Source organism: Sciurus carolinensis, chromosome 5 (genome assembly GCF_902686445.1).
Source record: "Sciurus carolinensis chromosome 5, mSciCar1.2, whole genome shotgun sequence".
In the NCBI taxonomy this organism is placed as follows: domain Eukaryota; kingdom Metazoa; phylum Chordata; class Mammalia; order Rodentia; family Sciuridae; genus Sciurus; species Sciurus carolinensis.
Window position 1 is genome coordinate 111,379,004 of NC_062217.1, and position 15,574 is coordinate 111,394,577.

Below are 15,574 nucleotides of genomic sequence, written 5' to 3' on the forward strand. Positions count from 1 at the left end.
TTTTACAGTTGGTTCTGCAACTTAGAGTAATATTTTTCCTCCACTAGACTGTAAATTATAAAGGCAAATATGTTTGTTTGCTTATAATATTTTGAGCACTTAGCATAGTGATTGGCACAAAGTGAACATTTAGCAAATACCTTTTTTTTTAAATTTCTTTTTTTAGTTGTTGATGAACCTTTATTTTATTCATTTATTTATATGTGGTGCTGAGAATTTAACCCAGTGCCTGACACATTCAAGGCAGATGCTCTACCACTGAGTTACAAACCTAGCCCATTAGCAAATACCTTTAATAGAAAACATTAGTGATGAAGTTGTATTCTTCTAGCCCCATCCATCTCTCCTCATCCATATATAAAACTTCATTAAAACTTGGTATAAATTAGATCAATTTAGCCATTACACAGTGTATACATATTTCAAAACAATATTACACAATAAATGAAAATTAAAAATAAAGTAAATCCTGTTTCATGTAAAAAACGTGGCATAAACACTAGATTCAGATAATATATATTAAGTTCTTCATAAATAGCAAATTGTTTTACAAATATCATTATCTAATTTTTATGGTCCTTACCCCTTTACTTCTTTCAGTGTTTACTAAAATTTCTTCTTACTCCATTTCTTTCTCCACTTTTCTTCCTCCTTTGCTGTATCCATTTTTCTGTATCCTGATTGTCTTCCTTCATGTTCATTACCTCTAACTCAAGTCTTTTCCTGTAAGGGTGATGGTGATGATGATGACGATGACAATGAGGATGATGATGAAGATTATCACCACCACAGATGAAAACTGAGGTGAAACTTCATTAGTATTATAAGGGTAAGACTACAAAAGATGAAGTATACACGGTTATGATTCCTGAAGTCTGTGAAATTATTTATTTTTGCCCTTTGTAGTTTCTCTACATTTTACATTATTTAATACCCATGTCTTTTTCTCTTTGAAAAATTAAAAGAATGAAGAAAATAATAATAATGCTGATGTACCAGCATTTCAAAAAGAGAAGGCAATTTTATAGTCATGCCCAGGAGGAGCAAAGGTTAGAGAGGCTAGAGAGAGCCAGCTATCCCTAACTCCTCCGCAAGTGCGTGGGGATGAATGGGGCTGTTTACATCAAGTCTGAAGGTTGGAAGAAGGTATGAGAGCTTCGTGCTATCAACTCACCCAGCCACCTGATCTGGCACCCACGGGGCTGGAGTTACATCAAACTACAGACATCTATCAGCAGACAAAGGAAGCTGAGAAACTTTTGAATGCCAATGGAAACAATTGTTCAATTTTCCATCAAGATTTTTTTTCCCTAACATCTGGTGGAAGCTATGTATAAATTATAGGTTTGTTTGAGTCAACAAAAGGCAGGGAGGCTACTTTTCTGGGAATTCCTAGGTGAAATTCCTGGGTTTGAGAAAGTCCAGATCATTCTGGGCTCACAGATCTAGGTTCAAACACAACTGCTAGGAGATGGGCATAACCTGCCAAGTCCCAAACAACTTGTTTTCCCCATCATTATCCTGTTTTCCTCAAGAAGCCTGCCACATTGAAACGTATTTCCCTTAAATAAAGGATTGGAGCCTTTTTCCCTCATTTGGTTCCAGTTCTTATCAGGGCTGGAAGACCCACCAGGTTCCCTGCTTCTAAAACTAATTTCCATCTTTTGTCTTTTATTCCTTACAGATTATTTTAAGACTTTTTATTTTTCCACTTGGTTCACACCTCCAAGCAGGAATCTGCTCTACCAGGGTGCTGGTAACCCTGGCAAACATCTCTACCATATTTGAAGCCAAGTATTTTTCATTCATCAATTTACTGAGGACTGTGATATATGAATAGTATTTAACAGTTTTGTTGTATATTCTTATATTTTTCCTTTTTTTCTTTGTATATATTTTTTCCTCTCACTTATCTGCTCCTGGATTCTCTTTTTTCTCTTTTCTGTTAACAGTCAATCTCTATCAATTCCTCTTCCACTCTTCTTATGAACTTTTACTTCTATCTTTTCTCATCCTCCCTGATAACAACACATCCTACACTACTTCTGTTCTCTCTTTATCCACCATTTGAAATTGTAAACCCTTTTAGTATATTTACTGTTTATATTGTAGACAATAATTGAACACATCATTTCTTTTTTAATGCAACAAAACTGTAGAATATGTAATAGGAGCTATTAGGTTTAAGGCTGTATATTGTTTACATTGTGTGTGGTTAATTTTGGTCTCTCAGTTAAAGGTGAGGTACTAGAAATCTTCAGGAATACTAAAAGTCTACAGGGTAGAAGTTGTACTGCCTCAGATCCATACTGCTAGATGGGAAAACACACAAACAACTTGAAAAAACAAAAGAACAAAGAGCCTTAAACAAACCAAGATATTCCAAAAATAGAATCCATTGACTCCATAGTAGAAGAAATGTCAGAGAAAGAGTTTAGAATGTACATAGGTAAACTGATCTGTAAAGTAAAGGATGATATAAGGAATGAAATAAGAGAGAAAATACAGGAAATGAAAAAGAACTTCAATAAAGAGGCAGAGATTCTGAAAAAAAAAAAAACATGCAGAAATCCTTGAATTGAAGGAATCAATAAACCAAATTAAAAATTCAATGGAAAGCATGACGAACAGACTCGACCACTTGGAAAACAGACCTCAGGCAATGCAGACAAAATATATAATCTTGAAAATAAAGTCGAGTATGCAGAGAAGCTGGTAAGAAACTGTGAATAGAACATCCAAGAATAATGGGATAACATGAAAAGACCAAATTTAAGATTTCTTGGAATAGATGAAGGAGCAGAGATACAAACCAACAGAATACACAATCTTTTCAATGAACTATCAGAAAATTTCCAAAACCTAATAATGAAAAGGAAAATCAAATACAAGAGGCTTATAGGACCCCAAATGTACAAAATTATAGCAGACCACATCAAGGAAAATTATAATGAGAATGACTAACATATTGTAAAAGGATAGAATTTTAAAGACTGTGAGAGAAAAATATTAGATTATGTACAGGAAAGCAATTCAAATCTCAGCTGATTTCTCAACCCAGACCCTCAAAGCTTGGGGGTCCTGAAATAATATATTTCAAGCTCCGAAAGACAACAGATACCAACCAAGAATTTCATATCCAGCAAAATTAATCTTCAGATTTGAAGATGAAATTAAAACCTTCCATGGTAAATAAAAATTAAAACAATTCACAACTAGAAAGCCTGCACTACAGAACATTCTCAACAAAATAGTCCATGAAGATGATATGAAAAAAGAAAAAAAGTGAAAATCAGCAAAGGGTGGAACTACCCTAAAGGAATAGTCAATCAAAGGAGAAACTAATTCAAATTAAAAACCAGAAATAAACCAAAATGAACGGGAACATATATCACATCTCAATAATAACTTTGAAAGTTAATGGCATTAAACTCATCAATCAAAAGACACAGACTGGCAGATTGGATTGAAAAACAAGACCCAAAAATATGCTGTCTCCAAGAGACTCAAATCATAGACAAAGACATCCACAAACTGAAGGTGAATGGATGGGAAAAAATTAACACTCATATGGATCACATAAACAAGCAGGGGTTTCCATCCTCATATCAGATAAAGTGGACTTCAAGCCAAAGTTAATCAGAAGGGACAAAGAAGGACATTTCATACTGCTTAAGGGAATTACAATTACACATCAGCAAGTTATAACAACTGTAAATATTTATGCCGTAAACAATGGAGCATTTATGTACATCAAAAAAATCCTTCTCAATTTCAAGAATCAAATAAACTACAACACAATAATATTGGATGACTTCTAACACACCTCTCTCACTACTGGACAGATCCTTCAAAGAAAAACTAAACAAAGAAACTATAGAACTAAATAATACAAGCAATAATTTAAACTTAACAGACATATATGGAATATTTCATCCATCAACAAGTGAATGCACCTTCTCAGCAGCACACAGATGCTTCTCTAAAATACAGCATATCATATGCCACAAAGCAACTCTTAGTAAAGACAAAAAAAATGCAGATATTATCCTGCATTCTATTAGATCATAATGGAATGAAATTAAAAATCAATGATAAATAAAAATAGAAGTTTTTCTAACATCTGAAGACTAAATAATATGATATTGAATGATGAATGGATAACAGAAGAAATCAAGGAGGAAATAAAAAATACCTAAAGGTAAATGAGAATACAGCAAAATATCTGGGACACTATGAAGGCAGGCTAAGAGGAAAGTTCATTGCATTGAGCTCATACATTAAAAAAATAAAAAGTCAACAAATAAATGACCTAACATTACATCTCAAAGTCCTAGAAAAAGAACAACAAATCAACACCAAAAACAGAAGACAGGACATAATTAAAATCAGATCTGAAATCAATGAAATTGAAACAAAAGAAACAATTCAAAAAATTGACAAATAAAAAGTTGGTTCTTTGTAAAAATAAATAAAATTAATAAACCCTTAGCCATGCTAACGAAGAAAAAGAAAAAACTCAAATTACTAAAATACTTGATGAAAAAGGAAATATCACAACAGACACTATTGACATACATATTATCAGATATTATTTCAAAAATTTATACTTCAATAAAAGAGAAAATCTTGAAGACTTCAACAAAGATCTAGAGACAGATGACCTACCCAAACTGATTCAGGAGGACATACACAATTTAAACAGTTCAATTTCAAGTAATGAAATAGAAGATGCCATCAAAAGTCTACAAATCAAGAAAAACCCAAGACCAGATGGATTCTCCGCCAACATCTACATGACTTTTAAAGAAGAATTAACACTAATACTCCTCAAATTATTCCATGAAACACAAAAGTAAGGAACCCTTCCAAACTCATTCTATGAGGCTTATATCTGATTTTGATACCAAAACCAGACAAAGATACATCAAGGAAAGAAAACTTTGGTACAATATTCCTGATGATCACAGATATAAAAGTTCTCAATAAAATTCTGGCAAATCACATACAAAAACATATTAAAAAGATAGTGCACCACATTCAAGTGGGGTTCATCCCAGGGATGCAAGGTTGATTCAACATATGGAAATCAATAAATGTAATTCATCACATCAATAGACTTAAAGACAAGAATTCCATGATTATCTCAACAGTTGCAGAAAAAGCATTTGACAAAATGTTCGAAATACTAGAAAGACTAGGGATAGTAGGAATGCCCCAACATTATAAAAGTTATATATGCTAATCCCAAGGTGAACATCATCCTAAATGGATAAATATTGAAAACATTCCTCTAAAAATTGGAATAAGACAGGGATGCCCTCATTCACTTCTATTTAACATTGTCCTTGAAATTCTAGCAAGAATAGTTAAACAGGAGAATGAAATTAAAGGGATGTGAATAGAAAAAGAAGAACTCAAACTATCACCATTTGCCCACAAAATGATTTTATATTTAGAAGACTCAAAAAATTCCACCAGAAAACTTCTAGAACTCACAAATGAATTCAGTAAAATAGCAGAATATAAAGTCAACACACATAAATCAAATGCTATCCTATACATCTGTGATGAATCTACTGAAAGAGAAATTAGGAAAACTATCTCACAAGTCTTAAATACATAAAAATACTTGAGAATCAATCTAACAAAAGAAGTGAAAGACCTCTACAATGAAAACTGGAGAACACTAAAGAAAGAAATTGAAGAAGACCTTAGAAGATGGGAAGACCTCTCATGTTCCTGGACGGGCAGAATTAATTTTGTCAAAATATCCATACTACCAAAAGTTTTATACAGATTTAATGCAATACTTATTAAAATTCTAATGATATTTTTCATGGAATTAGGAAAAGCAATCATGGAATTCATTTGGAAAAATAAGAGACAATATCCAAAACAATCTTTAATAAGAAGAATGAAGCAGGAGTTAAAACAATACCAGATCTCAAACTTATTAGAGAGCCATAGTATCAAAAACAGCATGGTATTGTCACCAAAACAGACACATAGACCAACAGTGCAGAATAGAAGACACAGAGACAAACCCACATAAATACGATTATCTCATACTAGACAAATGCACCAAAAACAACTCAAAGAGGATCAAAGACTTAGGCACGAGACCGAGAACTTGTGCCTACTAGAAGAAAATGTAGACTCAGATCTTCACCACGTTGACCTAGGATTTGACTTCCTTTACTTCTAACAAATGAGAAATCTGCACAGGGGCCAACCTGCTTGAGTTTTAAAAGTAGTGGATTTTAATTCACTACGAGTTGATCTTTGTGCAGGGTGAGAGATAGAGGTTTAATTTCATTTTGTTACATATGGATTTCCAGTTTTCCCAGCACCATTTGTTGAATAGGCTATTATTTTTCCAATGTATGTGTCTGAGGTGTTAGGGAAGAACAGAGATACTTTAGATTAGATAGAGAGGAGTGAAGGGAGGGGAAGTGTTATGGGGGTAGGAAGGATAGTAGCGTGAAAGGGACATTGTTACCTCATGCACATATATAACTGTATGACTGATGTGATCCTACAATATGTACAATCAGAAAAATTAGAAATTATACTTCAATTATGTATGATTTACCAAAATGTATAAATGCATTCTATTGTCATGTACAACTAACTAGAATAAATTTAAAAATTAATAAAAAATAAATATACCCATTTTAGCATTCTCCTTTGGAACTTAAACCTCTTCTTGTATAAAATAACCTTATTTTTCTAGATTGAATTCCTAATATCATTGTGATAGGTCTCTGTGCTCAATCATTGAATCTAAGTCAGTTGGTCATAACCCAGCCCCATTTGTTTTAAATTGTGTTTGCCAAGTTAAGTTTATTCATAAATCTTCCTAGGTATTCAAAGCTCTACATTTGCTCATAAAATTTGTTAAGAATTAGAATGCAAATTTAGGCTTAGCATACTTTTAGATAATATATTAATTTATTCCATTTAACAATGTGTATTGTGGACCTGAAAATAAGCCAGAACATCTTTCATAATTATGAAAAAATCATTTTGTTGTACTAAATTGCTCTCTAGTCAGCATTTCTCTTTGCTAATTGAAAATAGCATTTTTTTTCTGAAACAAAATCATTCTACAGCAATATACTTACGTATTTATCCATCACTATTGTTTTCCAAATTATATAGGTATAGAAACCTAAGATGTCCTATAATTAGCATCCATTGAATTAATCAGTGTTTATCTCCTAAAAATAAAATTTCTGATGTTAAATAAAAACATTTGGGAAGATGAAAAATGCACAAATTTTAGTTTCAAAGTATAACATACAATAAATGTGCATATTTTGGGTACACAATTTGATATATTTTAACCTAAGTATATATACCCCATGAAGCCACTGATTCAATCAAAATAATGATCATATCCATCACTTCCTTTTGGTCCTTTGTAATCAATCCTTCCTTTCTGTTCTCCATACTTTTCCAGTGCCAACTCTTCCCCAAGCAATCACTAATATGCCATTGCTACTATAGATTTGTTTGTAAAATAAATGTTTTATATAAATCAAATCCTTAAGACGTCTTTTGTGTCTGTTTTCTTTCACTTAGCATTATTATTATGTGATTGACCCATGTTGTTGTGTATATCAATACTTCATTTCTTATATTGCTGGGCCCTTTGTACAAGTATATCAGTTACTTTATCCATGCCCCTGTTGAATATTTGAGTTGTTTTTAGTTTAAACTATTATAAAAATGCTTCTGTGAATATTTGTTACAAGTGTTTTTATATAGTAAAAACTTTACATAATCATATACCTTTTTTTTCCCTCGGGGTAAATAGGAGGAGTGGCAGGATCATATAATTCATGGACCATATTTCTGTGCATGTGTGTATTTTGAGTGGTATGTCAGGTATCTTATGGTATCTCCAGGATGTTTTCAAAAAACTGCCTAACTATTCCTCATAACATTTTAAAATCCTATCAGTAGTGTACCAGAGTTCCAGTATATCCATATACTTGTCAATACTTGGTACAATTAGTCTTTTCAACTTTAGACATTTATAATAGATATGTATCACCTCCGTTTTGACTATGTGCTAATTCTGATTTTGACTTTTGTCTATAGAATATATTTGTTCTTCGTCTTGAAAGGGAATTGTACTGCACTTTCTCTAATGTTTAAATCAGTTAATCATATTTCCCAATTATCCCATAATGTTAGTTATTTGAATTTCAAGTTGCAAAGTTCTTAGAGAAAGTTTAACATCTTCATTATACATACAGTCATGGTTAGCTAATTAGCATCGTGAATGCTGCAGTTTAACCCTGGATGCCACTATTTCTTGCTTCAAGGATATATTGGATTTCCTCATTTAAAAAAGTTTAGAAGGAAAAAAATGCTGTTTTTGAATTCTTCTTCTCTTGATTCTTTCAATTACAACCCCCCCCCACATTAAATGTGCCTAGATATAATACAAATGCATTATAGTTCTCATCTATTGGTTTATAAATAAAAGTATCCTTGAATGTTTTCCAAAAGACTAATGTGATTTACAATATAGTTAATGAAAATTAAGATATATTGGTTTTTCTGGAGGGAAATTGTGCTACATAATTAATTTTAAAAATTAGTTTATTTCTTCAGTTCATTGGGGAAACAAGACACATATTCAAAATAATGAAGGTAAAAGAACACATTGCTTTTTGACATTGCCCCTAATTAAAAGATTGGTATTTCAGAAGCAATTTCATCTTGCTTGAGTTGCCATTTTAGTTACCATTGGTTTTATGTCTCCCTCCTTAAAGGATGTTTCTTATCTTTTAATTAAGATATGTAAAAGAACTATGGTTAGTTCTGTGGAGATCATGCTAAGTGAATTAAGCCAATCCCAAAAAATCAAAGACTGAATGTTTTTTCTGATAAGAGAGGGAGTGGTGGTGTTAGGGAAGAATGGAAAAACTTTGGATTGGGCAGAGGGGAGTGAGGGAAGGGCAGGTGGTGAGGGGGTGAGAAGGAAGGTGGAATGAGACACATTATTACCCTATTTACATGTATGATTGTATGACAGTGTGCCTCTGTAACATGTATAGCCAGAGTAATTAGAAGTTGTGTTCCATTGTGTAAAAAAAAAAAAAAAAAATATATATATATATATATATATATAATAGATATGTAGATTTAACACATTGTGTTTTAAGTTTGCATTTACCTAATAACTAGTCATGTTGAGCGTATTTTTAACTTTTTACCATTTATATATCTTTATTATAGTTTTTGCTTTCTCAACATTGCACTTTTAGAGTTATTTCTATATTTTGGATGTAAGTCCTTTAACAGGTAGATGCATTTTTAATTTTTTTAAATTTGTTCTAATTATTTTGAAGAGAAGTTTTTAATTTGGTGAAGTTCAAATTTTATGGATTATGTTTTGGGGGTCATATTGTCAAAATTCTTGATTAACATGAAACCCACAAAGATTTTCCCCATTTTCTTCTAGAAGTTTATAGTTTTAGATTTTACATTTAAAATTTTATTTATTTTCATTTAACTTTTATATATGGTGTGAGGTATGAGGTATGGATTGGACTTCCTCTGCTCCCCCATATAAAGATTTCAAATTGTCTGACTTTGTGAAAAAAACTGTCCTTTCTGTACTAATTACTTCTGAATCACTGTTTAAAATCGTATCTCCAAATGGGAGAGTTATTTTTAGTCAATATTTTAGTGCATAAAATTCATGGCTTCCCATAAAATTCCCTGTGTAAATGTAACAGATATTTTAATTGCTATTTTTAATCATAATAGAATGGTGGATATTTTCATTGTTTGAGAATGGGGAAATGTTGGGCTGGTATATAGCTCAGCAGGAAGGCAGTTTGCCTTGCACTCCCAAAGCTCTGGGTTTGATCCCAAGTTCCAAGAACAGACAAGACAGAGAGAGAGAGAGAGAGAGAGAGAGAGAGAGAGAGAGAGAGACAGAGAGAGAGAAAGAGAAAGGGAGGGAGGGACTGGGGAAAAGCAGAAGCAGCAGTCTCTTCAATGTAGACTTAAGTTCTTTCTTTCTAATTTATATTTTGTGGGGTTGTCTTTATTCATGCAATAATTTGGTAGTTATTGCATCTATATAAGATGATGATAACTAGGGCACTCAGTTCATCATTCAATGTCAGTGAGACATAGACTGAGGCATCAAAAGCCCACTTGTGTACAGGCAATACATCTTCAGAAAAATCCAGCCTGATATGGCAGACAGGCACACATATCACAAACCTATATACAGATTGCCTGAACCAGCCAGGTACATATATCCTCTGTGATGATGGCAGGACAGAGTTTGTAGACAGAAAACAAGATGCAAAAAAGTAAGACAAAGATGATGAAAAGTCGGGGAGGAAGGGCAGGATTTTGCCTGTTCCTAGAGTATGTGTTTGTAGAAATAAATCAGTCTCTGATATCATATGCATTTACTCAACCTTTCACAGAATAATGAAAAGACCCTGGAGCTACCATAAAATACCTAATATACCATTAGAATGCACACACACACATGCACACACACCAGACTGAGTTCTGGAAACAAATATTTAGTTTTGACTTACAAGAAATACATTCAATTCTCAAAGAGAAACAAAATTCTAACATTGAACTTAGCAGGTACCTCTGGTTTTGGGGAGCTCATGTCACATCTTATCCATATATAATTTTCCCCTTACACTAGTGACTACTTGATTTGGATAAGTAACAAACAAGAATGAAAAGGTGAAAAAACTGAATACTTTTTAAAAATTCTATCTGCTAAATGCCTGGTACAAGAGAAAAGATTCCATATAAGTGCACTATGTCATCCACATGTGTTGTGTTAGCTGAATTTATAGATCCAACCCAAACTGGTTGTGATTTTTTTTCTTATCTATGGATTTCATTATCCAAAGTATTTTGCTCTTTAACATGATAAACTGAGATTTCATGGCAAGATAAAAATATTTAATTATAATTATAAACCAGTAATGGTAATAAATTAGCCTAGTATTTTTATTCCTAAATTTGTTCAGATGGTAATAATGTGATTGGAAGAATAACATATGAGATTCATGAATTTAGTGAGAAAATACCTGTAATTTTACAGTTAGGGAAACACCAGCTAGGAAGGAGTGCGTGTCTGTGTGTGTATCCAAGACATGTGAATAATTATAACCTTTAAATAAGAAGGGAATAAAAACATTATAATTGAAGCCTATTATTTTATTAATATCCTAGAACAAAAGTAAATAGTACATGGTCATTGTCTTTAGTTCTTCATAAAACACCAAATTATCTTTTACTGTATACAGTTTTTCATGTTTTTAAACTTTGGTCACATATAAAACTTCAAATCAAATTATTCTTACCCATAATTACTTCTGAGTCACTAGATAATAGAGAAATGTTTAAAAATAGGGTCATCTCTATTGGGATCATATATATTTAATTCTACAATAATTATTAAACAAAGATTCACAGTTCTTTAATCATATTTTAAAATATCAGTACTATACACTTTAGGACAAGTCAAATATCCCTTTTTGGGTTTTAATCCCAAGTAGATCATCCCAAGGGCTCTGTCTACACATGGCTAAATGGTCACCTGATGGCACAGGATGTCATTTAGTTAGCTCTTATAATGATCCAAGTATGTCATTGCACTATTGATCTGTTATATGGTACATTCAGATAGACTGAATAAAGTTGCTTGTTATGTCTATTTGTTACAACTGCAACAGCTCATGCAATAATTAAAAAGTGAGGAACACTTGACCCCAAATTTGAAGTTTTTCAATAGAATAAATATTCTATGTATAAGCTACTTTCAATATTCTTAACAAAGTCTTGACTGGAAATGTGTAACAAATTGAAGATCCACCTGCTATTTTTGGGACAAAATCCCTATTTTTTGACATACAAAGTAAATAACTAAAAATGCTAACATAATACCTACCATGTAGCAGGTAATGTTTTATTATATCCATTAACTCCTTTATTGTACAATAATCATATGAAATGGATAAAATTATTATACCCATATGATAGAGATGGAAACTAATGCACCAAGAGGTAAAGTAACATTCAAAGTTATGCAGTAGTAATTAGCAAAGCAAGAATTTAGAACCCAACAGTCTTACTTCAGAACCTGTGCCTGTACCCACTGGGATATCTTACCACCCCTTATTATTATTATTTTTCCTTCTCATACTCTCTGGTTAAACCTCATCTTGATTTCCAAAGAGACTTTTTACTCCCAATATTCCTTTCTCAAAGGGACTTCTTTCACACAGATAGGTTGAAATGTGGATGGAGCAGAAAACAATTTAGAAGAAATAAATAGTGATCAAAAAGTTTTTATAAAGAGCTAATAAGAAGTAAAATTTCTAAGAATAGAGACGGCGAAAGTAAAAATGACAGCTTGATGATTAGTTTTTCCAAAGAGGAAAAAATATCTCTCTGAATTTAATAGAAAATAAAGTGGACAATTTAATGATTTGAATTTCCTAAGAAACAGTAGTAGGCAGGGTGAATCACTAATAACATCAACTACTGGGAAATCATGTTTTAAATATATATATCTGAAGTCCTACAAATGGAAGTTCAAGTGGGAGTGCTAAGGTATAGGATTTGCAGTAGGATAGAATTTATAAGTTTTCCAGTGATAAAGTGATAAAGGCTTAACAACTAGTTACAGGTCAGGGGGCTTTCTGAGTTGTAGCATTAGCTAATGGATTTCCCATTATGGCCAATTTCAAGTTACCAACCTGACATCACTGAACACAAAGTTTGGAAGTGATGAATAACAGCACACTATTATATAGTATTTTTTCCATATAGATAAAATAGACGTAAATAACCTCAAGAACATATATAATAGTAAAATAATTAGAAAATGATGCATTAAGTACTTATAATCTGGTTTATTTGTATGGTATATAATTTAATTTTTAGTAATGTTTGTATTAATATGTATTAATAGCAACTGGCTTGCAGAATTCCTGAAAATTTAACATTTGGCTTTTGTGAGCCAAATTGAGCTGACTGGAGTATTCCACTACCAAAAAAAAAAGTTTAGATGGCTTTGTAGGCCATAATGTCAACATATAAAAGTCTACTAAATTACTTAGGCCTGATATTAAGTCACTCATTACATGTAGAACATATACTCCAAGAAGTGATATCTTGACTATAAACACCAATTACTGTCCATGATCTCCCCTAACTCATAGACCTGTGAAATAAGGAATGTTGAGTCATCTAGAGAATGCACAGATTTGCAATTAATTGTTGAATTTCTACTCCTCTTTCTGTACCCTGAGGCAGGTTTTATTACATGTTAACCTCTTGGCATTGGTTATGATTGCTTTTTATTTATTGAACATTTTTTCTTTTTGACTTGCTTTCTGACTACTTTTTTCATCTTAATTTAAGAAGCCTTTATCTTGATGTACAAGCCAGGATTTTGATGACTGTTCTTCAATTCCTTCATTTTGCCCACTAACAGAATAGCTAACTTGCCTGAGTATGCTGGATAGGAAGGCAAAAATAGACGGGGCTGAGGGCCGCACTGGCTGCCAGCATAGGGTTGGGCGAGGGGCCGACCAGGCCCAGCTGTTGCGGCTTCCGGGGAACCGGGCCATGCAAGCCGCAAGCCCAGAGCACGCTGGCTGGACCCAGGCGCTGCGGGCCGGCGCCGTGGTGGCTGTCCCCACCCACACGTTGTACCGCCTGGCCTGCTCCCCGAGCTGTTCGAGGGCAGTGGACGCAGTGTACCGCCTCAAGGGCCGCAGCGAGGCCAAGCCACTGGCCGTATGCTTGGGCTGTGTGGCCGACGTCTATAGGTATCCGGATTCCTGACCATGCCTTCATGCAGGACTTGACCCAGATGTTTGGGGAACCTCTTGCTCTCAACAGTGCCAACCTTAGCTTCCAAGCCAGTTCTCTGAATCTTGAGGAGTTCCAAGATCTCTGGCCTCATTTGTCCCTAGTCATTGATGGGGGACCAATTGGGGATGGTCAGAGCCCTGAGTGTTGCCTCGGTTCTACTGTGGTGGACTTATCTGTGTCTGGAAAGTTTGGCATAATTCGTCCAGGCTGTGCCCCGGAAAGCACTACAGCCATTCTCCAACAGAAGTATGGGTTACTCCCCTCACACAGGTCCTGCCCATGAAAATCAGGAGAAGGACCCACTGGTTGTTGGCAAGGCCTCATTTGCAGAGACCACTGGAGCCACATCACTAGCCCTACCCTTTAGGCAACACATCTTTCCAGAACCTGCTGGTTTAGCCTGCCATTTTGTGGAAAGGTTATATTTATTCTGTGGTTGCATACATCAGCCAAAAGCTGAATAAAGAGGTTAAGAACATTCCTAGGGTGGCCTTAATTCTGATAAGTTTCTTCTCTCCCTCCCTCTCTCTTTTAAATTGAAAAACAAGCTGGTCTCATTGGCTCAAGCCTGTAATCCCAGTGATCCAGCAGACTGAGGCAGGAGAATCACAAGTTTGAGACCAGCCTCAGTAACTTAGTGTGAGACCCTGCCTCGAAATTTGAAAAGGACTAGGGGTGTGGCTCAGTGGTTAAGAACCCCTGGATTTAATCACCAGTACCAGAAAAAGTCAGGTGACCAAAAGCAAGAATTTGCTCCTCAAGTTGGAACTAAGTTAGAATGAAGATTGTAGACCCACAGACCAAACATGTTCCTCCAAATCTGAGGGGCCAATGATATGGTTTGTTGTGATGCCTGGCAGGGAAAGTTGTCATTTTGGCCTAATGGGAAATTTGCTGGGGAGTGGGGGACACCAAGTTAAATAATATTAGAAACCAAATCCTTTTTAGCCAGTGACTTTTTCTTATTTATTCATAAAATAAATTATAGTTAATGTATATACCTTTATTTAATTCCAGTGTTTACTCAGCAGCCTTTTATCTTTATTCATATGTATACCAAATGTTAAACATAACTATTGTTGGGCATTTGAACTTTGTTTTTCTTTACTATTAAAAATTCTATTAAAAAAAAAAAGGAAGGCAAAAATATCTTATTCCTGCTTGCAATTTAAACAGACTACCCAAATTCATACCAATGACTTTCGAGTTGAAATTAAGGTTCTTCTTGGAAGTTGTCAGAATGATTTGATGGGCCCATTTTGTGGAAATTATATGGTCCTCTACAAATACTGCCTTTACCTTGATGACCACTTAGCTCTTCTCCCAGATAATTTCTGATAGCATTAAAAAATAATTAGCGGAGCCAACTTTACCAGATTATCAAGTCTGCTTTTCCTTAGTAAACGAGCAGCTATGTTACATATTATATTTAATGGATTCCTATGTGTGAAGGTGCTTTATTTTATCAAATTCCAGTATAAATAGCTACTCTAATATAGGGTCTAAGTGCAAAATAGAGGATTTCAAGTGATTTCAAATATTAAAATGGGGTAGTTGGGAATCAATCCCAGGAAATCTACTTCCATATTTTCATTTTTAATCACTGATACACACACACACACACACACACACACACACATGCATATATACACAATTTGTGTTGGGACCTTAAGCCCCCTTG

General features: G+C 33.9%; 1 pseudogene; it reads left to right on the top strand.

The window, feature by feature from the left end:
- The first annotated feature begins 13,530 nt into the window (after positions 1-13,530).
- LOC124985716 (yrdC domain-containing protein, mitochondrial-like) lies at positions 13,531-14,176 on the top strand (annotated as a pseudogene).
- The last annotated feature ends 1,398 nt before the right edge of the window (positions 14,177-15,574 follow it).